The sequence below is a fragment of the Arvicanthis niloticus genome, chromosome 2, assembly GCF_011762505.2.
Source record: "Arvicanthis niloticus isolate mArvNil1 chromosome 2, mArvNil1.pat.X, whole genome shotgun sequence".
Taxonomy (NCBI): Eukaryota; Metazoa; Chordata; class Mammalia; order Rodentia; family Muridae; genus Arvicanthis; species Arvicanthis niloticus.
This window is the reverse complement of record NC_047659.1, coordinates 27,151-51,983: the sequence shown is the minus strand read 5'-3', so window position 1 is coordinate 51,983 and position 24,833 is coordinate 27,151.

Sequence of the window (24,833 nt, the reverse complement as noted above, 5' to 3'; positions counted from 1 at the left end):
ATATCCTCTCTTGGGATGCCCTTATGTCTTCTCCTGTCTCCAGATGTTCTCTGTCCTAACCTGTCTCTGGATGCCCTTCTGTTCTCTTTTCTCTCCGAATGCCCTTCTGTTCTCTCCTATCTCCGGATGTCCTTCTGTCTTCTCCTCTCTCTGGATGCCCTTCTATTCACTCTTATCTCTGGATTCCCTTTTGCCCTCTCATATCTGTTTGCCCTTCTGTTCTCTTCTCTCTATGGATGCTCTCCTGTTCTCTCATTTTTCTGAATACCCTTCTGTTCTCTCCTCTCTCTGGATGCCCTCTGTCTTCTCCCCTCTATGACCTTCTTTCTGCTCCTCTGTCTGGATACTCTTCTGTTCTCACCTCTATCTGAAAGCCCTTCTGTCCTCTCCTTTCTCAATGTCCTTCTGCCTTCTCTCTCTGAGTATGCCCTTCTTTTCTCTCCTCTATCAGGATGACCATCTTCCTGCTCCTCTCTCTTGATGTGCTCCTCTTCTCTCCTCTCTCTGGATGATTTTCTGTTCTCTCCAGTCTCAGGATGCCCTTCTGTCCTCCCTCTCTCCAGATGCCCTTCTGTTCACTCTTCTCTCCAGATATCCTTCTGTCCTCTCCTCTCTCTGTATGCCCTTCTGTCTTTTCATCTCTCTGGATGACCTTCTGTTCTCTCCTCTATCTGGATGCCCTTCTGTCTTCTACTCTCTCTGGATGCACTTCTGTTCTTTTCTCCCTCTGGATGCCCTTCTGTCCTCTCCTCTCTCTGGATGCCCTTCTGTCTTCCAGTCTCTCTTGATGCCCTTCTGAACTCTCCTCTCTCCGGATGCTCTTCTGTTATCTCATCTCTCTGGATGCCCTTCTCTCTTCTCCTCTCTCTGGATGCCCTTCTCTATTTACCTATCTATGGATGCCCTTCTGTCTTCTCCTCTCTCTACATGCCCTTCTGTTCTCTCAGCTCTCTAGATTCCCTTCATTCCTCTCATCTCTTTGGATGCCACTCTGTTATCTTCTCTCTATTGATGCTCTTATGTTCTCTCATCTCTCTAGATTCTCTTTTGTGCTCTCATCCCTCAGGATGCCCTTATGTTCCCTTCTCTCTCTGGATGATCTTCTGATCGCTCAATTCTGGGGATGCCCTTCTGTTTACTCCTCTCTCTGGAGTATCTTCTGTTCTCTCATCTCTCTGGATGCCCTTGTGTCCCCTCCTCTCCCTGGATACTCTTCTGTCTTCTCCTTTCTCTGGATGCCCTCTTGTCCTCTACTCTCTCTGGATGCCTTTCTGTTCTCTCCTCACTCCAGATGCGCTTCTGTCTTCTCTCTCTTCATGTCCTGTTTTCCCCTCTATATGGATGCCCTTCTGTGTTCTCCTCTCTATACATGCCTTTTTGTTCTCTCCTCTCTCTAGATTCACTTCTGTCCTCTCATCTATCTGGAAACCCTTCAGTTCTCTCCTTTCTCTGGGTGTCCTTCTGTCTTTTTGTCTCTCTTGATGACCGTCTGTTGTCTCCTTCTCTCTGGAAAACCTTCTGTTGTCTCCTCTAACCAGATGCTTTCTGTCCTCTCCTCTCTCTGGATGCCCTTCTGATCTTTCCTCTCTCTTGATGCCCTTCTGTCCTCTCCTCTCTCTGGATGCCTTTCTGTCTTGCCCTATTTCTGGATGCCCTTCTGATCTCTCCACTCTCCGGATGCCCTTCTGTACAGTCATCTCTCTGGATGTCATTCTGTTTTCTTTTTTCTCTGGATGCCCTTCTGTTTTCACCTATGTATGGATGCCCTTCTGTCTTCTCCTCCCTCTACATGCCTTTCTGTCCTCGCATCTCTCTGGATGCCCTTCTGTCCTCTTCTCTGTGTGGATGCCCTTCTGTCTTTTCGTCACTATGGATGACCGTCTGTTGTCTTCTCTTTCTGGATGATCTTCTGTCTCATCATCTCTCTGGATGCCCTTCTGTTCTATTCTCTCTCTAGATTCTATTCTGTACTCTCATCCATCTGGATGGCTTTCTGTTCCCCTCTCTCTCTCCTGATGATCTTCTGTTTGCTCATCTCTCTGGATGCCTTTCAGTTCACTCCTCTCTCTGAAAGATCTATGGTTCTCTCATATCTCTGGATGCCCTTGTGTCCTCTCCTCTCTCTTTATCCTCTTCTGTTCTCTCATCTCTCTGGATACCCTTCTGTCTTCTCCTCTCTCTACATGCCTTTCTGTTCTCTCCTCTTCTGGATGACCTCCTGTTCTCTACTCTCTCTGGATGCCTTTATTTCCTCTCTTGTCTATGGATGCCCTACTGTCTCTCCTCTCTCTGGATGCTCTTTTGTTCTCTCCTCTATCCAGATGCCTTTCTGTCCTCTCCTCCCTCTGGGTGCCCTTCTGTCCTCTCCTCTCTTTGTATAGCCCTCTTTTCTCATCTCTCTGAATTCCTTTCTGTAATCTGCTCTCTCTAGATGCCTTCTGTCTTCTCTTTCTAGATGCCCTTCTGTCTCCTCCACTATCTGGATGCCCTTCTTTCCTCTCCTCTCTCTGGATTCCCTTCTGTTGTCTCCTCTCTTGGATGCCCTTCTGTCCTCTTTTCTCTCTAGATTCCCTTCTGTTCTCTAATATCTCTCTTTGCCTTTCTGTACTCTTCTCTCTATGGAGGCTCTCCTGTACTCTCATCTCTCTAGATGCCCTTATGTTCTCTCCTCTCTCTGGATGCCCTTCTGTCTTCTCCACTCTCTGGATGCCCTTCTGTCCTCTCCTCTCTCTAGGATGCCCTTCTGTCCTCTTCAATCTCTGGATTCCCTTCTGTCCTCTTATCTTTCTGGTTGCCTTTCTGTTCTCTTCTCTCTATGGAGGCTCTCCTGACCTCTCATCGCTCTGGATGCCCTTCTGTTCTCTCCTCTTTCTGGATGACCTTCTGTCTTCTCCTCACTGGATGCCCTTCTGTCTTCTCTGCTCTCTGAATAGCCTTCTGTCTTCTTATATCTCTGAATGCCCTTCTGTCGTCTCCTCTCTCTGGATGCTCTTCTGTTCTCTTCCCTCTGGAAGCCCTTCATTTCTATCCTATATATAGATGCACATATGTCCTATCCTCTTTCTGGATGCCCTTCTGTTTTCTCCACTCTCTGGATGCCCTTCAGAACTCTCCTTTCTCTGGATGCCCTTCTGTTCTCTCCTCTCGCTGGATGGCCTTCTGTTTTCTTCTCTCTCTGCATGATCTCCTGTCCTCTTCTATGTCTGGCTTCCCTTCTTTCCTCTACTCTCTCTGTATGCCCTTCTGTATTCTCTTCTCTCTGGATGCCCTTCTGTTCTCTCCTCTCTCCAGATTTTCTTCTGTCCTCTCCTCTCTCTGGATACCCTTCTGTCTTCTTTTTTCTTTGGATGTCCTTCTGTTTTCTTCTCTCTCTGGATACCCTTTTCTCCTATCTTCTCTCTAGATACCCTTCTGTTCTCTCTTCTCTATCTATGCCTTTCTGTTTTTTCCTCTATCTATATGCCCTTTTGTACTCTTCTCTCTCTTTATGCCCTTCTGTCCTCTCTTCTCTCTGGATGCCCTTCTGTCTTCTCCTCTCTCTGGATGCCCTTCTGTTCTTTTCTCTCTCCGGATGATCTTCAGTTCTCTCATCTCTCTGGATGCCCTTGCATCCTCTCCTCTCTCTGGATAACCTTCTATCTTGTCTTCTCTATGGAAACCTTCTGTCCTCTTCTCTCTTTTGATGCCCTTCTGTTTTCTCCTCCTTTCTGATGCTCTTCTGTTCTCTCCATTCTCTGGATGCCCTTCTGTTCTCTCCTCTTGCTGGATGGCCTTCTGTCCTCTCCTCTCCCTGGATGACCTTCTGTCCTCTTCACTCTCTGGATTACCTTTTTCTCTACTCTCTATGGATGCCCTTCTGTCTTCTCCTCTCTCTACATGCCCTTCTATTTTCTCCTCTCTCTATATTCCTTTCTGTCCTCTCATCTCTCTGGATGCCCTTCTATTATATTCTCTCTATGGATGCTTCTCTGTTCTCTTATCTCTCTGGATGATCTTTTGTCTTCTCCCCCTCTGGATGCCCTTCTGTCTTCTCTTCTCTCTGGATGCCCTTCTGTTGTCTCCTCATTCTGGAGGCCCTTCTGTTCTCTCCTGTCTCCAGATTCTCTTCTGTTGTGTCATATCTCTGCATGCCCATGTCTTCTCTTCTCTCTCTGGATTATCTTCTGTTTGCTTATCTCTCTGCATGCCCTTCTTTTCTTTCCTCTCTATGGAAGATCTTCTGTTCTCTCATCACTCTGGATGTTCTTGTGTCCTTTCTTCTCGCTGGAAGCCCTTCTGTCTTCTCCTCTATCTGGATGCCCTTTGGCTCTCTCCTCTAACCGGATGCCCATCTGTCTTCTCCTCTCTCTGGATGCCCTTCTGTTTTCTCCTATCTATGGATGCCCTTCTGTCTTCTTCTCACTCTACATGCCCTTCTGTTCTCTCCTTTCTCTGGATGCCCTTCTGTCTTCCCCTCTGTCTGGATAACCTTCTGATCGCTCCACTCTCCATATGATCTTCTGTCAAGTCATCTCCCTGGATGCCCTTTTGTCTTCTCCTCTCTCTGGATGCCTTTCTGTTTTCACCTATCTATGGATGCTTTTTTGTCTTCTATTCTCTCTACATGCCTTTCTGTCCTCTCATCTCTCTGGATGCTTGTATGTCTTCTATTTTCTCTACCTGCCTTTCTGTCCTCTCATCTCTATGAATGCACTTCTGTATTCTCCTCTCTCCGGATGCCCTTCTGATCTCTTCTCTTTGGATGCCCTTCTGTCCTCTCCTCTCTCTCGATGCCCTACTGTATTTTCATCACTCTGGATGACCTTCTGTTGTCTCCTCCCTCTGGATGTCCTTCTGTTCTCTCCACTTTCGTGATGCCCTTCTGTCATCTCCTCTCTCTGGATGCCCTTTTGTCTTCTCATCTCTCTGGATGCCCTTTTGTTCTCTCCTTTCTCTAGATTCTCTTCTGTCCTTTTATCCCTCTGGATGCCCTTCTGTTCCTTTTTCTCTCTGGATGCCCTTCTGTCCTCCCCTCACTCTGGATGCCATTCTGTCCATTCCTCTCTCTGGATAGCTTTCTGTTCTCTCCTCTCTCTTGATCCCTTTTGTACTCTCTTCTCTGGATCACTTCTATACTCTGCTCTCTCTCTCGATGCCCTTCTGTTCTCCCCTCTCTCTGGATTCCATTCTGTCATCTTCTCTCTCTGAATGCCCTTCTGTCTTCTCCTCTCTCCCTATGCCCTTCTGTTCTCTTGATTCTCTCGATGCCCTTCAATATTCTCCTCCATCTGGAAGCCCGACAATTTTCTCCTCACTCTGGATATCCTTCTGTCTTCTCCTCTCTCTAGATGCCGTTCTTTTCTCTCCACTCACTGGATGCTACTCTGTCCTCTTCTCTTTCTGGATGCCCTTCTGTCCTATCCTCTCTCTGGTGGCCCTTCTATTTTCTCCTCTCTCTGGATGCCCTTCGGTCCTCTTTTCTATCTGGATGTCCTTCAGGCTTCTGCCCTATCTGGATGGGCTTCTGTTCTCTCCTCATCCTGGATTCTCTCCTCTTCTCTCATCTCTCTGGATGCCCTTCGGTTCTCTCTTCTTTTAGGATGTCCTTCTGTCTTCTCCACACTCTGGATGCCCTTCTGTCTTCTCCTTTCTTTGGATGTTCTTCTGGTCTCTCCTCTCTCTGGATGCCCTATTTTCCTCTCCTCTCTCTGGATATCCTTCTGTTCTCTCCTCTCAGTGTATGTCCTTCTGTTTTCTCCTCTCCCAGTATGCCCTTCTGTATTCTCCTCCCTCTAAATGACCTTTTGTTGTCTCCTCACTCTGGATGCCCTTCTTTTTAACCTATCTTAGATGCCCTTCTGTCTTCTTCACTCTCTACATGCCCTTCTGTTCTCTCCTCATTCTGGAAGTCCTGTTCTCTCCTCTCTCTCTGGATGCCCTTCTTTCTTGTCGTCCCTATGGATGACCATCTGTTCTCTCCTCTAGGGAAGCCCTTCTGTCTTCCCCTCTCTCTGAATGCCCTTCTAATCTCACCACTCACAGGATGCTCTTCTGTCCAGTCATCTCTCTGGATGCCCTTCTGTCTTCTCCTCTCTCTGGATGCCCTTTTGTTTTCACCTATCTTTGAATGCCCTTCTGTCTTGTCCTCTCTCTACATGCCTTTCTGTCCTCTCAACTCTCTGGATGCCCATCTGTATTCTCTTCTCTCTGAATGCCCTTCTGTTCTCTTCTCTTTGGATGCCCTTCTGTCCTCTCCACTCTCTGGATGCCCTTCTGTCTTTTTGTCACTCTGGATGACATTCTTTTGTCTCCTCTTTCTGGATTACCTTCTTTTCTCTCCTCTTTCCAGATGCCCTTCTGTTTTCTCTTCTCTCTGAATACCCTTCTATTCTTTCGTCTCTCTGAATGCCCTTCTGTCCTCTCCTCTCTCTGGATACCCTTCTGTCTTCTCAGCTATCTGGATGCCCTTCAGTTCTCTCCTTTCCCTGGATTCTCTTCTGTACTCTCATCCCTCTGGATGCCCTTCTGTTCCCTTCTTTCTCTGGATGATCTTCTATTCGCTCATCTCTGTGGATGCCCTTCTGTTCTCTCCTATATCTGGAAGACCTTCTGTTCTCTCATCTCTCTGGATGCCCTGTGTCTCTCATCTCTCTTGATGCCCTTCTGTCATCTCTGCTCTATGGATGTCCTTCTATTGTCTCCTTTCTCTGGATGCCCTTCTGTCCTCTCCTCTCTCTGCATGCCTTTCTGTCCTCACCTCTCTCTGGATGCCCTTCTGTACTCTCCACACTCTGGATGCCCTTCTGTCCCCTCCTCTCTCTGGATTTTTTTCTGTCTTCTCATATCTCTGGTTGCCCTACTGTTCTCTTTTCTCTCTACATTATCTTCTGTTCTCTCATCTCTCTGGATTCCCTTCTGTCCTCTCCTCTCTGTAGATGTCTTTCTATCCTCTCCTATCTCTGGGTGCCCTTCTGTCCTCTCCTCTCTCTTGATGCCTTTCTGTTCTCTCCTCTCACTGGATGCCCTTCTGTCTTCTCCTTTCTCTGGATGCCCTTCTGTCTTCTCTGCTTTCTTGATACCCTTCTGTCCTCTCCTCTCTCGGGATGCCCTTCTGTCTCATCATCTCTCTGGATGCCCTTCTGTTATCTCCTCTCTCTAGATTCTATGCTGTCCTCTCATCCCTCTGGAGGTTCTTCTGTTCCGATCTCTCTATGGATGATTTTCTGTTCCCTAATCTCTGTGGATGCCCTTCTGTTCTCTCCTCTCTCGGAAAGATCTTCTGTTCTCTCATCTCTCTGGAAGCTCTTGTGTCCTCTCCTCTCTCTGGATGCACTTATGTTCTCACCTCTCTCTGGATGCCCTTCTGTCTTCTCCCCACTCTGGATACCCTTCTGTTCTCTCCTCTCTCTGTATGCCATTCTGTTCTATCCTCTCTTGGATGCCCTTCTGTACTCTTCTCTCTCTGGATTCCTTTCTTTCCTCTAGTATCCCTTTTTGTCTTTCTGTTCTCATCTCTCTGTGGAGGCTCTCCTGTACTCTCAACTCTCTCGATGCCCGTCTGTTCTCTACTCTTTCTGGATGCCCTTCTTTTCTCTTCTCTTTGGATGCCCTTCTTTCCTCTCCTCTCTCTGGATCCCCTTCTGTCTTTTTGTCAATCTGGATAAATTTCTGTTGTCTCCTCATTCTGGATTACCTTCTGTTCCTCCTCTTACCGGATGCCCTTCTGTTTTCTCCTCTTTCTGCATGCCCTTCTGTCCTCTTCTCTCTCTGGATTCCCTTCTGTCCCTTAATCTTTCTGATTGCCTTTCTATTTTCCTCTCTCAAAGGAGGCTCTCCAGTACTCTCATCGCTCTGAATGCCCTTCTGTCTTCTCCTCTCTCTGGATGCCCTTCTGTCTTCTCTGCTCTCTGGATGACCTTCTGTTCTATCCTCTATCCAGATGCACATCGGGTTTCTCCTCTCTCTTGATGCCCTTCTGTTTTCTTCACTCTCTGGAAGCCCTTGTGTCCTCTCCTCTCTATGTAGGCCCTTCTGTCCTGTTCTCTCTTTGGATGTGCTTCGGTCTTCTCCTTTCTCTGGATGCCCTTCTGTTCTCTCCTCTTCCTGAATGGTCTTCTGTCCTCTCCTTTCTCTGGATGCCCTTCTGTCCTTTTCTCTCCCTGGACTCCCTTCTTTCCTCTTCTCTCTCTGGATGCTCTTCTGTCCTCTCTTCTCTCTGGATACCCTTCAGTTCTCTCCTCTCTCTGAATTCCCTTCTGTCCTCTCCTCTCCCTGTATGCCTTTCTGTATTCTCCTCCCTCTAAATGACCTTTGTTTTTCCTCTCTCTGGATGCCATTCGATTCTCTCCTCTAACCGGATGCCCATCTGTCTTCTCCTCTCTCTGGATGCCCTTCTGTTCTCTCCTTTCTTTCGATTCTCTTCTGTCTTCTCCTCTCTCTGAATGCCCTTCTGCTCTCTCCTCTCTCTGAATGCCTTTCTGTCCTCTCCTCTCACTGCATGCCCTTCTGTCCTTTCCTCTTTCTGGATGCCCTTCTGCTCTCTCATCTCTCTGGACGCCCATCTGTCCTCTCCTCTCCATGTATGCTCTTCTGTCTTCTCCTTTCTCTGGATGCCCTTCTAATTTCTCCTCTCTTTGGATGCCCTTCTGTCCTCTCCTCTCTCTGGATGCCCTTCTTTTCTCTCCTCTCCCTGGATGCCCTTCTGTTCTCTTCTATTTCCAGATGCTCTTTTGTCCTTTCCTCTCTCTGGATGCCCTTCTGACTTTTCGTCTCATCGCATGACCTTCTGTTCTCTCCTCTCTTTTTTATATATTTCTGTCTTCTCGTTCTCCGGATTCCCTCCTATACTCTCCTTTTTCTGGATGTGCTTCTTTTCTCTCCTCTCCCTGGATGCCCTTCTGTTCTCTTTTTTCTGGATGCCCTTGTGTTCTCTCCTCACTTCGGATTCCCTTCTGCCTTCTCCTCTCTCCAGATGCCCTTCTGTCCACTTCTCTCTCTGTATGCCCTTCTTTTCTCTCCTATCTCTAGATTTCCTTTTTGTCCTCTACTCTCTCTGGATGCCCTTCTCTTCTCTCCTCTCTCTTGATGCCCTTCTGTCATCTATTCTCTATTTATGCATTTTTGTTCTCTCATATCTTTGGATACCCTTCTATGCTCTCCGCCCTCTGGATGCCCTTCTGTCCTCTCCTATCTCTAGATGCCCTTCTGTCTTCTCCTCTCTCTGGATTCCCTTCTGTCTTCTCCTCTCTCTGGATGCCCTTCTGTCTTCTCCTCTCTCTTGATGCCCTTCTGTCCTCTCCTATCTCTAGATGCCCTTCTGTCTTCTCCTCTCTCTGGATGCCCTTCTCTTCTCTCCTCTCTCCTGATGCCCTTCTGTCCTCTATTCTCTATTTATGCATTTTTGTTCTCTCATATTTTTGGATACCCTTCTATGCTCTACGCCCTCTGGATGCCCTTCTGTCCTCTCCTATCTCTAGATTCCCTTCTGTCTTCTCCTCTCTCTGGATGCCCTTCTGTCCTCTCATCTCTCTGGATGCCTTTAAGTTCTCTCCTCTCTCCAGATACCCTTCTGTTCTCTCCTCTTTCTGGATGCCCTTCTGTCCTCTCTTCTATTTGGATGTCCTTCTGTTCTCTCCTCTCTCTCGAAGCTCTTCTGTTCTACCCTCTCTGTGGATGCCATTCTGTCCTCTCTTCTATCTGGGTGCCATTCTGTTCTCTCCTCTCATAGGATGCCCTTCTGTCTTTTCCTCTTCCTAGATGTCCTTGTATTCTCTGATCGCTCTAGGTTCCCTTCTGTCTTCTCCTCTCTCTGGATGCCCTTCTGTTCAATTCTCTCCCTGGATGCCCTTCTTACTCTCCTCTCTCTGTATGCCCTTCTTTACTCTCCTCTCTCTGGATGCCCTTATGTATTCTCCTCTCTCTGGATGCCCTTCCATTCTCTACTCTTTCTGGATGCCTTTTTTCCTTTCCTCTCTGGATGCCCTTCTGTCTTCTCCTCTCAATGTATGCCCTTCTGTTCTCTCCTGTCTCTGGATGCCTCTCTTTCCTCTCTTCTCTCTGGATGACCTTCTGTCTTCTCCTCTTTTTGGATGCCCTTCTGTTCTCTTCTCCCTGGATGCCCTTCTGTCCTCTCCTCTCTCTAGATGTTCTTCTGTCCTCTCCTCTCTCTGGATGACCTTCTGTCTACTCCTCTCTCTGAATGCCCTTTGGGATTCTCCTTTCTTTGGATGCCCTTCTGTTCTCTTCTCTCTGGATGCCCTTCTGTGCTCACATCTCTCTGGATGTCCTTCTGTCTTCTCCTCTCTCTGGATGCACTTCTGGTATCTCCTCTCTCTGGATGCACTTCTGTCCTATCTTCTCTTTGGGTGCCCTCTGTCCTCTTTTCACTCTGGATGCTCTTCTGTCCGCTCCTCTCTCTGGATCCCTTCTCTCCTCTAATCTCTCTGGTTGCCTTTCTGTTCTCTTCTCTCTATGGATGCTCTCCTGTACTCTCATCACTCTGGAATGCCCTTCTGTTTTCTCCTCCCTCTGGATTCCCTTTTGTCTTCTCCTCTCTCTGACTGTCCTCCTGTCTTCCCCTCTCTCTGGATTCACTTCTCTTCTCTCCTCTATCCAGATGCCCTTCTTTCTTCTCCCCCCCCGAATGGCCTTCTGTTCTCGTTTCTATGGATTCCTTTCTGTCCACCCTATCTCTGGATGCCCTTCTATCTTTTCCTCTTTCTGGATGCCCTTCTTTTCTCTGCTTTCTCTAGATGCCCTTCTGTCCTCTCCTCTCTCTGGATGCCCTTCTATTCTCTTTTCTCCCTGGATGCCCTTCTGTCCTCACCTCTCACTGGATGCCTGTCTGTCCTCTTCTCCATCTAGATGCCTTCTCTCTTCCCCTCTCTCCGAATGCTCTTCTGTTCTCTCCTCTCTCTGGAAGCCCTTCTGTTTTCTCCTCTCTCTGGATGCCCTTCAATTCTCTCATTATCCTGGATACCCTTCTGTCTTCTCCTCTCTATATATGCCCTTCTATCCTCTTCTTTCTCTAAATGTCCTTTAGTCTTCTGCTCTCTCTGGATGCCCTTCTCTTCTTTCCTCTTTCTGGATTCTCTTCTGTTCTCTCTTCTCTCTGGAGGCCCTTCTGTTCTCAGCTTTCTCGGGATGCCTTTCTGTCCTCTCCTCTCCCCAGATGCCCTTCTTCATTCCCCTCCTACAGGATGCCCGTCTATTCTCTCATATCCAGTATGCCCTTCTGTCTTCTGCTATTTCTGGATACTCTACTGTTATCTTCTCTCTATATGCCCTTCTGTTCTTTCCCCTCTCCAGATGCCCTACTGTCCTTTCCTCTCTATGGATGCCCTTCTGTTTTCTCCTCTCTTGGGATACCCTTCTGTTCTTTCTTCTATCAGTATGACATTCTGTACTCTTTTCCTTGATGCCCTTCTGTCTTGTCCACTCTCTGGATGCCCATCTGTTCTCTCTACTCTCCATATGCCCTTCTTTCTTCTCCTCTCTCTGAATGCCATTCTGTTCTCTCCTTTCTTTGGATTCCCTTCTGTCTTCTCTCTCTGAATGACCTTCTGCTCTCTCCTCTCTCTGCATACCCTTCTGTCCTCTACTCTTTCTGGATGCTCTTCTGTTCTCGCCTCTCTTTGGAAGCCTTTCTGTTTTCTCCCCTCTCTGGATGCCCTTCTATTCTCTCCTCTCTCTAGATGCCCTTCTGTTCTCTCCTCTATCTAGATGCCCTTCTGCCTTGCCCTCCCTCTGTATGGCCTTCTTTACTCTTTTCTGTGGATGCCCTTCTGCCCTCTCCTCTCTCTGTGTGCCCTTCTTTTCTCTCTTCTCTCTGGAGGCCATTCTATCCTCTCCTCTTTCTGGATGCACTTCTTTCTTCTCCTATTTCTCCTCTCTCCCTATGCCCTTCTGTTTTCTCATATCTCCCGATACCCTTCTGTCTTCTCCTCTCTCTGGATGCCTGGTAATTTTCCCCTCACTCTGGATATCCTACTGTCTTCTCTTCTCTCTACATGCCCTTCTGTTCTCTCTCACACATCTCTGTGTGAATGCCTAGGTTATCAGCCATTTGTTATTTGGGGTGTAATATTGTCATAATGGAAGACTCCCGGATATTAGAGGGCCACATCAAAGGCAGGCCTTAGTTTAGGAAAAAGCCAATTTTTGTCAGGGTATCAAGGGGCCAGTCTCCCTAGTGAGAGAAACGAGAGCAGAGCCAGGAATGCCAGGAACCTTTCTTAAGTGTGTGGAAATCTAGGGGTCAGCCATAGGGGAAAGCAGGGTGGCTGGCAGCTGCGCCTGTCTCTGGCAGAATCACTTATGGATTTCCTTCAGTCTTCAGTTGATGGTAATGAACTTCAACTGGGTTCTTGATGGCAGCATCAATCTGGTTCTTAACAAAACTTGTGAGACAGTTAAGAGCCCAAAGGCCAAAAGACAGAAGCAATAAAATACCAACAAAGGGTCCTAGTAAACTAGGCAATAGGTTAGTAAGCCAAGGTGAAGTAGAGAACCAATTTTGATACCATGACTCTTGTTCTCTGGCTCTTTTTCTTTCCTCTAAATTCTTTTTGACTTTGTCCTGGCTATTTTGGGCAAGGCCCGAGATGGAACTAATAGTGAGACCACCCTCAGGAGAAGTAGCCCATAATAACAAATTGCTATTATCAGAAAAGGAGGGAGGGGTAAAAAACAGCTATTCCTTCATATGGGGGAGTAGGCAAAAAACAAATCCAATATTCTTGATATTGATATTCACTGGTATCAAATAGCTTCAAGGGAGGCATTTGCCAGAGAAATAATAATGTCCACAGAGCTAGGAGGGCCCACAGGTATAGTGGACTGAAATGAGGTAACCTGGGGGGAGGTGGGGAGAGGCAAAATGGCTGGAGTAGTAATTCCAGGCCTGGAGACAGGCTTGGCTGGTGGCCAATGGTGGTGTATGGCAAAATTAGGACCCACAGCAGCAACATTTTTTATTAGGGATACTCTTAAGGAGCTTAATTTTAAAGATGAGTCTCGGGTCCGAACAGGTAAGTGTAAAGGTCGAGCACTCTCTTAGACGTAGGCCCAATTCATATCCTTGGCCTGTTCAGCCTTTACTCCTCCCTACATCCGTAAAGGATATAAGAAGAGGGACATGCCATTTGAATTCACACCAGGATCTAAATTGTTGGGAGGTCTTAATTCCTAGTTTATCCTTTAAATGTGTAGGTAGAAATTTTCTCCTTAAGGTGATATAATTCCAGGAGGAGTGAGGTTTCCAATATGCATCTCCTGTGGTTTCACAACCCCAAGATGCACAATAATAATCAAAGCTATAGCAACATTTATAGTTTTGAGAGCGACCGAGGTGGGTGGGCCCAGGGCATACATAGAGGCCAGGTGGATCATTGGCCAAGGAGACTATCCTATAATAGGAATTACATCCTATAAGGTGGCCATCATAATTGGGGTTAGGTGCATCAACCAGCCGACTTTGGGGCCAATAATGGGAGGGGGTTCCCCAGTCTGCACTGGCTCCCAGGGCAAGAGCACAAAGATCCATCTCCAGAGAGGCCCATGAAGGCTGGGTTCCAAGTGAAGAGCTGGAATTAACAATGTCTCCTGCTTGGTTTACTATGACCCAAGTAAAATTATAAATCTGGTATGGGGAATGCTGGGGTTTGATACTCACATTTGGATAAATCTGAAGTGTGAGCAGGAGGAAGAGGAGGAGCAAGGCAACTGGATGCATTTTTTGAAAGGAAGCACAGTTAAGAACCATGCTCAGGGGGTATCACTGGGGTAGAGAAAGCCAACTTCACCAGTCTTTCTGATAGCCATATGGCATTTTGTTCCTTGGAATCATATATACACATGTGTCCTTTTCCCCAGATAAGCACTATATCAGGACAATTCCACTTATATGTCAATGGATCTTTCCACATCACTTTGGCATAGGAGTCTGCTGTAGTAGGGTGCCAGAATCTGTCTGCTACAGACTTTCCTTTTTCATCAAGGGTCAAAAAATTGAGAACGAATAGTGCATGATTTAACAAGATTTTATGATTCCTCTTTTGGGGGTATAAAATGCCCCTTGAATGTTGTAATTTTAAGAGCATGTTCTTTAAGGTCTGATGTGCCCTTTCTACAATGCCCTGTCCTTGGGGTTTATATGGGATACCAGTAACATGTTTAATATTAAGCTGGGCACAGAACTACTTGAAGGAGGCGCTGCTATATCCAGGGACATTATCAGTCTTAAGTATCTTAGGTATGGGCATAAAGGCAAGGCAGAAATAAATCACATGACTAATAACATTTTTGGTAGCCTCACCAGATTGTAGTGAGGCGCAAATAAAATCACTGAAAGTTTCATTAGAAACATGTATATATTTATGCTTACCAAAAGGGGCAAAATGAGTAACATCCATTTGCCATATCTCTCCTGGGGTGAGGCCATGAGGGTTCACCCCCAAATGTAACTCAGGTAGGAGGGTGAGACATACCTGGTACTAACACACTATCTGGTGTTCCTGTTGTCTGGTACTAGAGAACATCTGTCGGAGGGTCTGGGCATTTAGATGATGTAATTGGTGGGCCTTTTATGCCTTTTGTACAGGATCAGAAGGCAGGGCCAAGGTCGCCAAGGTAATTGGAGACCCTCAGGTGGCCCTATCAAAGAGGTCATTTCCCTCGCTTAGGGATCCAGGAAGACCACAGTGGGAGCGTATGTGACCCACAAAGAATGGATGGGATCTAGCTAAAATTATCTCCTGAAGCTCAGAAAAGAGGAGGGAAGCATTGGTAGACGGCGTTGTAAAGGGAATGGTCTCTAACAGAGGCACTGATTGAGCCACATATGCAGTGTCAGTAAAAAGATTAAAGCCACAATCTGGGAAAGTCTTAAAGACTTGAGTAACAGCAACCAATTCTACCACCTGTGCTGAGGAAAATTTGGTCTGAAACTTAGAGACCTGTCCACCTATATTAAAGGCTGCAACCACAGAGGAGGATCCATCTGTAAAAATCAGTGGTGCTTGAGGAATGGGGGTGTTCTTAGTCACTTTAGGGAAGACCACCACTTGGTGTTCAAGGAACTGGATAAGTTTGTCAGAGGGAAAGCGGTTATCTATCTTTCCCTGAAATGAAATACAGTAAATAGCCCATGCATCTGAGGTCTGAAGTAGCCACCGAACTTGAGCAGCATCATAGGAAATGCTGACAAGGTCAGGGTCTCTACCAAAGAGCTTCAGGGATGTCTCTCTTCCCAACCTTATGATCTGTGCCACCAAGGCAGGATAAACAGGTAGCACTTTAGGAGGGGTGGCGGGCAAATTAAGCCAATACAAAGGTTTAGTCTGTTTAGTCTGTTACAACAATCCCATGGGGGCAAACATGGTGGGAAGAACCAATAGCCATAAGGGGGAGGTTGGAGAATAATAGGTAACAGTCTGTTGTAGAATGGCTTTCTCCATGAGCTTAAGGGCAGACGTGGCCTCAGGGGTTAAGGCACGGGGGGAGGAGGGGTCAGAATCTCCAAGAAGAATATCAAATAGAGGCTTAAGTTCTCCAGTTGTTAATTTTAGATAGGGGCGCAATCAATTTATGTCTCCCAAGAGACGTTGAAAGTCATTAAGTGTTTGTAAGGAATCTTTTCTAAGTTCAATTTTTTGAGAGAGAACCTTAGAGGGGTGAAGCTCAAAACCCAAGAATAAATGTGGGGGCTGTAGCTGGACCTTCTCGGGGGCAATCTGCAGCCTTGGAGGGCAGTTACCAACTCCTGGCCCACCCTGGCTAGCCAGAAGAATGTCATCCATATAATGGACAATATATAACTCAGGGTATTTAAGTCGAAAAGGGTCAATGGCCTGGGCCACAAACTTTTTTTGGGGGGGGGACTATTGGCCCTGCCTTGAGGCAGGACCCTCCACTGAATTCATGGAGATGGCCCAATGCAATTAAGAACAGGAAGGCTACAGGCAAAACGTTTACAATCCTCAGGGTATAAGGGGATGCAGAAAAAACAATCTTTCAAATCAATAACCATCTTATTGTAACTCTTGGGTATTGCCACGGGGGAGGGGAGGCCAGGCTGGAGGGCTCCCATTGGGACCATAGTCTTATTAATTTCTCTGAGGTCCTGGAGCAGTCTCCATCTGCCCCCTTTCTTTTGTGTCACAAAATGGGTGTATTCCAAGGGGAGATTGAGGGTTCAATGTGGCCAGCATCTAATTGTTCCTGCACCAACTGCATGGCCACTAAAAGTTTATGTTGAGGGAGGGACCATTGGTTGACCCAGACAGGAGAATCTGACTTCCAGGTGATCTTATCCTTCTTGCGTGCAGGGGGAGCAATACTCCTTAAGAAAAATTTGAATTATAACCTAGTCCTGAGTGTGAGGTCTTTGGTGTAACAGCAATTGGGGTGGGGATTCCTTAGTTGCATCTGCCCAAGCCTTGTCCAGGGATGAACCCCTGGTCCAGCATCTGGTGGGTAACAACTGCAGAGGGGCTAAACATAAGAACTCCCATTTGACTCATTATATCTCAACCCCATAAGTTTATAGGGAGGCCAGGTACAATGAAGGGTCTAACATGTCCAGTATTACCCTCAGGATCCTCTCAAGTGAGCAACTGGGAGCTTTGAAGTGTGTTGGTGGACTGGCCAATGCCTTGAAGGTGAGTTAAAGAAGGCTAACAGGACCAAGAGGAGGGCCAAGAGGCCTGTGAAATAACTCAGGAGTCCTCTCCTGAGTCAAGCATGCCCTCAAAGTTTTTGCCATTAAGTTTCAGTTTTAATTGTGGGCACTCTTGTGAGAGTCTTTAGACCCAATATACATCAGAAAACTCAGGGGTGGAAGCACCATGGGATGGGCCAAAGGAAGGTGTGGAGGTGTCTACTGGAAGGGCAAAGGCCTGTGCAAGGCACTGTCCCTGGTGAATGTGAAGGGGCCCTCTAGAACTAGTGGCCAATACTTTAATTTCTCCAGAGTAATCGTTATCAACGATTGAAGGGAAAATGATAATGCCTTGGAGTGTTGCAGATGCTCTGCCCAATCTAAGATAGTAAGTCTGTGGTGGGGGAGGCCCAAAGACACCATTAGGGATCATCTGAACTCCTCCTCCAGCTTCTAATAGTGTATTTGAGGAGGCACAGAGGTCCAATCCTGCTCTCCCTGGGGTAGCCCTACAGAGGGATGTGGCTGGTTTGGGAGCTGTTGATGGAAGATTTGATGTGGCCCTGCCTGGCTGTTTCCTGAGGCTGGCAGGAAGGAGACTGGCTAAGGGGTCTGAGTCTGGCTCCGCATCCCGTTTCCCTGAAGGGGAAGGAGGGGTTGGTCAAAATATCAGTTTTGGAACTGCAGGCAGTAGCCCAATATTTGCCTAGCCTGCAGCAAGGGCAAGGGGTCATTGGAAGTGAATGCTCTCCCATCCATTGAGGTGGGGGCTGAGCCATGGGTTTACCCTGATGGCACTGTTTAGCAAAATGGCCCAGGTGACCACATCTAAAACAGGTGGATACTTTTGCCCCATCACTAGTAGCTGTAGTGGCCGCTCCCACAGCCAGATTGATGGCTTATGAGACTTTCTGGGCAAAGGGATCTACATCCTTGCAGATATGAATCATCTCATCCAAATCTTTATTTTTGTATTTCCCTCAAAGGGCATCCCTACAGGCAGAGTTACCATTTTCATAAGCAAGCTGCTGAAGAAGTTTATTGTCTCCCTGGCCAGGTCCCAAGGATCTCTCAGCTGCCTCCAGGAAGTGGGCAACAAATTCTGAAAATTTTTCTTGATTGCCCTGAATGATCTTGGTCAAGGGGGAAAGGACAGAGCCTTTCATGGGAATGGCTCTCTAGGTACTCATAGCTGCTGAGGAAGATTGAGCCAAGAGACCCAGAGTAAATTTTTGCTGTATTTGGTTAGAGGCATATTTCCCTCAACCTCGGAGTTTGTCAAGTGTCCATTTATTGGAGGGTGAGCATGAGCTTGAAAGATGGACTTGTGCCTGAGACCTGCAATGATCTGCCCAATCCGCCTACCAGGAGAGAAATTGTCCCCGAATTAATATGGCCTGGGCAACTGTCAACCACTCATTGGGTGTTAAATATCCACCTGCCCCAAGGCTTTCAAGAAGGGAAAGAGTGAAGGGAGCATTGGGCCCATAATTCTTAACAGCTGAATTGAATTTTTCTAACTGTTTAAAGCGGAGTTTTTTAAAGATTGTAGGATTCTCCATAGGGCACATGTTTTCATTTTCTGACACGGCTCTGCCCACATCCCTGCTTCCACCTTCTGGCTCTGTTTCATCCTCATCTCCAGAAGACGGCCTCTGTCCCCAATTGGGGGCAAGAAGGCTGGGAAGGTTTATGAGAGGACCATGAAGAGGAAGGGGGCATGAGGCATGAGGAGGAAGAAGGAGTGGCAGGCATGTGGCTGTGTTAACACTGAACACTAGACCAGGAAGGGGGAGGGAGTTGTGGGGTCTGTGAGGAGCTAGAATCAGGAGCTGCAGGTGTCTGAGGAGGGATACCCTGAGAGCGAGTGACAGGGAAAACCAAACATTGAGAGTCCTGTGCAGGGGAGGAGGAACAAAGGGCTGAGAGCCGTGAAATTTGCTCCTGAAGGTGGAGGATGTCTGCCAATTCATGGACCTGAGAAGAAAGGCAGGTCTTCATGTCAGAGAGAGAAACAGGCAGGGTAGCAGGGAAAGTCAAAACCACAGACGTAGGAAGTGATGTGGAGACCTGTTCCACGCGCCTCCCATGTCCCCTCTGCCCGTGGAAGAGAGACATGTGAGACAGTATTTGGGTATCACCAGAGCGAGGCTTTAATCTTGTATCAGCAGACGTGAAAGACCGCAGAAGGGCCAAAGACAGGAAGAGGCACAGTTTAAATACACCCTAGAGTGACGTGTTCACTTCTGATTGACTGTTCACTCATCACCCCATATTACGCCCCAGGATGGGCAGTGACTTTTGGCGCGCTTTTTCCTTTTGCACCTGTGCAGTCGATTGTTTACTAGTGGTAAGGACACGATGTCCGCTCCATCTTGGAATGGTGAATTATACCACCGCTAACAGCGGCTTCCTACATCTCCCCCTTTTTAAATTATTAATATGGTACAGCCTATTGCCTATTAAGTGCATCACCAATCAAGATTCGAACTCAAACCTGATCAAGCAAACTCCATCTTGGGGGAATAAGCAATCAAGAGCTTACAGCATGAAGATTCTCTCTTACCCTACCTGGTGCAATGGAAACAAGTCCTCTGGGTGCAAGGGCTAAGGGGATGTAAAGAGGAATTGACACCCGTCCCTGTGCAAAGGAGTATAGCTCCCAGGAGTGCAAGGGCTGTCAACCTACTATTCAGTTACCACAGCTATTTAGGCCAGGGATGGATGGACTTAGACCTCTCATTGACCAAGTACAATGGGCTGAACCCTTGGCATGTATCGACTGAGGGTCTCAGTCATCAGCTAATTTCTTAGCCTAGATAGCCAAATTTCAGGGGGAGATCCTTGTTCCAAGGCTGCGAGTGCTTGGGCGATAGAGGCCTTGTCACATTTTTGTTGGGCTTTGAGCTTACAGACCAACCATCATGAACACTAATCCACAACATAGGGCTGTACCAAACAGGCCTATCCCCATCCTTTAAGAAAGAAGGAAAAGGAAGAAGAAATTCAATAAGTGAATGGAAACAGGGTCCATCTGTGCTCCATCAAGGCTCAAGATCCGGATCTGCAATTGTTGTTGCACCTGGTCCAACTCACCAGTCCAATTCTCTTTTAAATAAGCAGAAAGATTATGGCTTTGAATAAATGTATCATTCACAAATCTCAGAGGTGTAATACCTGGATGTGGGGTTGCTGACATGCAGCTTATTTGAACCATATCCGTGAGCTGCTCCACATGGGCTTGGAGCAAATCAACTCTCTTATTGAACAACAGGATGCCTGATATGCATCCACTTTCTGTAAAATGGTCAAAGCCTCAGAGGTCTTTTCTGAAATTTGATTAACAACAGTAGCTGCTGTACTTGATTAATCATGGCTAGGTCTAGTGATCCATTCCAGCATTGTGCCAAAAGGCATGTAACATTCTTATAATCCAAGATATCAGAATTATTCTGAAAGTTGGATAACATAAAGAAAAATGGAGGGTCCACACAAACTGATAGCAGTTGTGCAGATGTATTCTTAAACACCTTATTAATTTTAATGTTATTCAAATGGCTAGTGATATTATATCCTGTAGCCGAAACATTCTGCACTTCATGAAACACACCATTGAACAAGAGAAAGGCAGATACACCCTTTTTTAACATTCTAAACAGTGACTACAACACATAATTTAATTGTGTTGAAGCAGGATAAACTCAAGAAAATACACATATGATTTAATTTAGGACTTGCATCCCTTTGAAAACATCAAACAGAGGTTAAAATCCTCCTATGGTAAGCTTAAGATGAGGTTTTAGCCAAATAATATCTCTTAACAACTTTTAAAAATCACTAAGAGCAAATCAAGATTAAAAGTCAGAAGATGGCGTTAGATCCCCACCACAAATGGTTGTGAGCCACCATGTGGTTGCTGGGAGTTCAGCCTTTATATTTTAAATTAAGTCCAGCCTTTAATGGCTGAGCCATCTCTCTAGCCCCATCTGATTAGGATATAACTGAGGTCTCAAATACTGAAAGACACTGTCTTTGAATCCTTTTTTGGAGTAACAAGTACTCTAAAAAATTTTAAAGCTCGTTATATTGGAGCAATGGCTTGCAGAATAAACTTCTTTAGAGAAATCCACTAATAAAGTATCACACAATGAATAATACACACCAAAAGATTTAACTGCTTAATTTTTTGTATTAAAGCAATAACAATATTTATATATATAAAATGTAAAACAATTAATATCACACAATGAATAATACACACCAAAAGATTTAACCTCTTTATTTTTTGTATTAAAGCAATAACAATATTTATATATATAAAATGTAAAACAATTAATCATTTTCTGAAGCAATTATTTCCAACAAATATTGCTTCATGGGCTCTTAAAAATTATGAATAAATTTACTAACTGTAAATCTCTCACTTTTACCAGAAACGTAAAGGGATGGTATAAAACATCTTTTATATAAGCATTTATTGAAATGGTAGCTGGAGTAGGCAAGTCAGGCTGTATAAATCTTAAATTTGAACTTTATTTTGGATTAATTTAATAACCAGTCTTTTTAGTCCAATGAATATATCAGATAAAAGCCAACCTTATTCTCTAATAATTGTTACATACATTAGAGGAATCCAAAGCATCTCATTTTTAACAATTTTAAATATAAAGGAATTAAAACAATTTGTACCATATTTTATCAGCAGGTAGTTATACTCATGGAGGGAAGTAGGCATAATTTTAATTTCTCCAGCATAATCATAACTTTTAGCCCACAGATTGTTGTAAAGTCTTTGGTTTTTAGATTTATCCCTCTTCTCACAAGAAACAATGAAGACAAGAGCCAAATTCCGGTAAGCACATTTCTAGGGCCTGGTTGTAAAGACCCAGGACAAAAGGAGCTTTTAGCACCTGAGCTTCTGCAGCTCAGTCTGCATTGTCTGAATTCAAATGTAAATGTAACCTCCCTCAGGCTTGTTCTCTGTGGCTTGGCTAGTCCTGAACTGTGTGATTTTGACCATAACTTTAAACCTTAAATTTAAACTGTAAGCCTTAAAAGACATGTGTTGTATCTTTTCTCGATCTAAAATCAACACCAAGTAGATTACCTTTATGTTATAAAGTTTTGCTGCCACAAAACGAAGTGTAAAATTTAATGGAAAACTTGTAGCATTGTATAACTCAGGCTGCTGGAGGGTGTGCCTGAGGCTTGGGCAACCAAGTAACACTCAATATCTGTAAACAATGGAGGTGCTTCAGCATTTGAATGTACTGACAAGGGAACAGGCCAAGATCTGACTATGGCCCACAGTGGTATACTTATCCCCAAATCGAACATCAGTGTCAGGAGAATCTGGGCCGTAATCTTGCAACCTAGCTTCATTCTTCACAATCTGCACCAGCCACATAGAGACCCAAATTGAATTGTTTTCACCTGTGGAATAAGCACAAACAGCCCCCCTTCCTGGCCATGGTTCGGGCCTATCTCGTCCCTGACCTTGGAGAAGGACAGCAGCCCTCTGTAAATTAGCTGCTGCTAGTCCTGTGTTAGTAAGGGTGTTTCCCAAACCGCATTCAGCTGTGGCATTTTCAAAGATCATCTGTTCTATCACTGGAATTGTTTGTTCTGGTTCCCCAAAGATTCTGCCATAAAGGAGGATCCTTTTGTCCTCCCCTCTCTCTCCACCCACCGGTGAAGGTTCCATAAGCATAATAAGCTCTGCAGTATCCCTTGTTCCTTTTGAGTAGTCTTTCTCCCCATGCTCTTTGGCCTGACTCCCAGGGTCTTTGGCCTGACCCCCAGGCTCTTTGGCCTGATGCCAGCTAACACGCCCTGGTTCTGGTATGCTAGAGTGGCCCTCTTTCTCACAACACAAATAAGTTAAAAACAAATGCAATGCAAGCAAGAGGCTAGCTAGTGGAGCGGCAGCGGTGAGTTTAAATCCACTTGCCACAAACGCTTCCATCCCAGGCATATCTTCCAGACGTGTACCTCGATCCTGTAGTCTTTTAACTTTCCATAACAGGGATGTTCTTTCCACTGTCCAACACAGGGACATCCTCCCCAGTGTCCACCACAGGAATGTACTAGCCACTGTCCACAACATGGACGTCCTACCCATGTCTACCACAGGGAGGTCCTCTCAAATCTCCACCATAAGTAGGTCCTCTCCACTGTCCACTACAGGGACATCAAATCAACTGTCCACCACAGAAATATACTCCCCACTGTCCACAACAGTGATGTCCTTCCCACTATACACCACAGAGACGATCTACCCACTGCCCTCCACAGGGACATCCTACCCACTGTTTACCACAGGGATGTCCTTCCCACTGTCCACCAAAGTGACGTTCTTCCTACTCTCCACCAAAGGTACATCTTTCAACTGTCCACCACAGAGACATCCTCCCCACTGTCCATCACTGGGAAATCCTCCCCACTGACCACAACAAGGACGTCCTTCATACAGTCCACCATAGAGAATTCCTCATTGTTGTCCAACAAAGGGATGTCCTTCCCACTGTCCACCATAGGGACATCCTCCAAATTGTCCACCACAGTGACATCCTTTTCACTGTTCACCACTGAGACATCTTACCCACTTTGCACAACAGGGACAATTTCCTGTGCACAACAGGGATATCCTCACCACTGTGCACGACAGGGATATCCTCCTTTGCACATCAGGGATGTCAGCAACACCCTCCACCCAGAGTTATCCTCTGAAAACTCTACGACAGGGACATCCTCCCCACTATCCACCAAAGAAACATCTTTCCCACTATTCACCACAGGGATGTCATCCCAAATGTCCAACACAGGAACGTCCTCTTCACTGTCCACCACAGGGATGTCCTCCCCACTGTCCACAACAGGGATGTTCTTTCCACTGTTCACCACAAGGAGGTCCTTCCCAATATTGACAACAGGGACTTCTTCCCCAGTGTCCATCACAGGACCACACTACACACTGTCTACCACAGGGACGCACTACCCACTGTCTACAACAAAGAGGTCCTCTCTACGGTCCACCACAGAGATGTCATTTCAACAGTCCGCCACAGAAATATTCTCCCCACTGTAGACAACAGGGACCTCCTTCACAATGTCCACCACAGGGAGGTCCTCTCTACTGTCCATCAAAGATATGTTTTTTCCACAATCCAACACAGGAACATCCTTCCCACTGTCCACAAAAGATGTGTCCTCCCCACTGTCCACCACAGTTAGGTCCTCCCAACTGTCAACCACAGGAACGTTTTTTTCCACGGTCCACCAAACAGATGCCCTTCTTACTGTCCACCACAGGGATATCCTCCTGTGTCCTACAAGGACATCCTTACCACTGTCCACAACATGGTTGTCCTCAACAATATGCACTACAGGGAAGTCCTCACCGACGTCCACTACACAAATATCCTCTGCACTGTAAAACACAGGGACATCCTACCCACTGTCCACCACAGGCAGGTCCTCCCCTCTGTCCACCACAGGGACATCCTTCTGACTGTCCACCACAGTGATGTCCTCTCCACTGTCCTCCAAAGGGACGTCCTTCCCACTGTCGACCACAAGGACGTTATTTCAACTTTCCACTGAAGGGAAGACCTCTTCACTGTCCACCACAGGGATGTCCTTCCCACTGTTGACCACAAGGACGTTATTTCAACTTTCCACTGAAGGGAAGACCTCTTCACTGTCCACCACAGGGATGTCCTTCCCACTGTACACCACAGGGACATCCTCCAGTGCACAACAGGGATGTTCTTACCGCTGTCCAACCCAGAGATGTCTTCTGCACTCCCCACTACAAGGACATCCTTTTCACTGTCCAGCAAAGAGACATTCTCTTGTGCACCACAGGAGCATTGTCCTTACTGTCCACAAGGCTGTCATCCACACTGTCCACCACAGTGACATCCTCTCAACTCTCCAACACAGGGACATCCTCCCAACTGTCCACAACATGGATGTCCTCTCAACTATCAAACACAGTGAAGTCCTTCCCATTGTAAACAACAGGGACATCCTCCCCACTGTGCACCACAGGGACATCCACCTATGCACAACAGGGATATCCTAACCACTGTCTACCACAGGGATGTCCTCCCCACTGTCTACAAGAGGGATGTCCTTCCCATTGTACACCACATGGACATCCTCTAGTTGTCCAAAAAAAGAACTTCCTTCCAAC